Source organism: Oryctolagus cuniculus, chromosome 1 (genome assembly GCF_051225735.1).
Source record: "Oryctolagus cuniculus isolate XC-2025 breed Fujian yellow rabbit chromosome 1, ASM5122573v1, whole genome shotgun sequence".
In the NCBI taxonomy this organism is placed as follows: domain Eukaryota; kingdom Metazoa; phylum Chordata; class Mammalia; order Lagomorpha; family Leporidae; genus Oryctolagus; species Oryctolagus cuniculus.
The window spans coordinates 207,053,208-207,055,289 of NC_142867.1; the positions used below are offsets into that span (position 1 = coordinate 207,053,208).

The window sequence follows — 2,082 nt, forward strand, 5'->3', positions numbered from 1 at the left end:
GGTGCATTAAACTGCCTCCTGCGATATTGGCATCCCATATGAGCACTGGCTCAAGACTCAGCTGTACCACTTCCAGGTGGTACAGGAAACTGCACCAGGAAAAGCAAGAGAAGATAGCCCCTGACACCCACCTGGGAGACTTGGATGGAGTTTCTGGATCCTGACTTGGCCTTGGCCAGAACTGGCTGTGAGGTCATTTGGGGAGTGAACTAAACGATGGAAAATCTGTCTCTCTCGCTCGCTCGCTCGCTCACTCACTCACTCTCACTCTCTGTCCTGTAATTACACCTTTATAATACTTTTTAAAAAATGGAATTTTATATTCCGTGGCAATACGAAGATGGCAGCAAACCCTTCGGGACAAGGTTTTCAGAACAAAAACAGAGTTGCAATCTTGGCAGAACTGGACAAAGAGAAAAGAAAATTGCTTATGCAGAACCAGTCTTCAACAAATCATGCTGGAGCTGGCATCGCGCTCTGGAGGCCGGCTCTCAACAAGGACTCCGCGATCTCGCTGAGCAGCAGCACCTCGCCGCCGTGCAGCAGAAGGCAGCCTGCAGCATGCTCACGCACATTCATCTGGATACTTCATAACTCAAGACTGCATTTGGGAATCTTATTCTTCCTGTGTTGCCTCGCCTTGACCCAGAATGAAGAACACTCGCTATGAAAGTGACTTTGTAATATTAAATGCCAGAGCCACTGTCGATCAGTGCTATACAAACTGTGACTTCCAGAATTTTGGTAAACTTTTCCATTTTTTGCTTCTTCAAAAGAAAAGAACATGTACATGAAAATAAAAGGAAGGCCAATGAAAATAAAGAAAGCTTTGGGTAATCCATCTGAGGCCCCGACTGTGCTGCCTGGTGTGTTACTGGTTTGGACTACTATCTGATTTTTAACTGTAAACCAGACTGAACTGGATAGTTACCTAAAGTCACCCCAGCCTCCCAACAGGTTGGTCTGAATATATCCTGTCCACAACAGACTGTCAAGAACCATTTATAGTACTTGACAAGGGTGCCTTTTAAAACTGTGCACCAATAGGGTTAAATAAGTTATGTTCATCTTTGGTTTGCACAATTGATGTCAGTGCACCATTTCAATTGATAGGCACGTGTGTATCACCCGGAAACTCTGTGCAATCATAACTGCCTCCACTGTGCTCATTTGAAAAGGAAAACCAAGATAAGACTAAATTACCAATCAGTCTTCAACATCTTCTATAAACATATGCCATTATAAGCAATGTGACTAACTGCTGTTAAAAACAATTATAAGAAATGTGATTTTAAAATTTATACATGTTCTTAGTGTTACTACGTAAGTGACATGCCTGCAAAGTTTTCATGTCCATTTTTGTTCTAATTAAAAGCTTATCCTGTAAAAAAAATGAAATTTAAAAAAATTTATTTTGATCCAAAAACTGAAATCCATATGTATCTGGAGTTTTTAAATATTCATGATAAAAACATATGGGGGGTCCAGTGGGTTAAAGCCCCCACCTGCAGTGCCGGCATCTCATATGGGCAACAGTTTGAGTATTGGTTGCTCCACTTCCAATCCAGCTCTCTGCTATGGCCTGGGAAACAGTAGAGGTGCTCCAAGTGCTTGGGCCCCTGTACCCATGTGGGAGACCCTGAAGAAGCTCCTGGTTCCGGGCTTCAGATCAGCTCAGCTCTGGCCATTGTGGCCATTTGAGGAGTGAACCAATGGATGGAAGACCTCTGTCTCTCTCTTACTCTACTTCTCTCTCACTCTACTTCTCTCTCTCTTTCAAATAAATAAAATAAATCCTTAAAAAATTATGCATAGATTTCAAAAACTTTTCACCAAAACAAATCTCTTTTAATTCCCTTTTTTATGAACTGTAAAAAGATCTTTGCGTGTGTGTGTGTGTGTGTGTGTGTGTGTCTGAATGTGTGTCTGCATGTGGTGTATGTTTATGTATTTTTACTGAGATATCTTATGAACTACCGTCTCTTAAATGGCCAGTTTGGACTTTAAGCCCTCTCTATAATATATAACTGAATATTCTACTGGTACCTCCCCTTCCTTAAATTTGCATCCTGATAGATACTT

At 41.5% G+C, this 2,082-nt stretch overlaps 1 pseudogene; it reads left to right on the top strand.

The window, feature by feature from the left end:
* Nucleotides 1-334: 334 nt before the first annotated feature.
* On the top strand, nt 335-654 carry LOC100340201 (SOSS complex subunit C pseudogene; annotated as a pseudogene).
* The last annotated feature ends 1,428 nt before the right edge of the window (nt 655-2,082 follow it).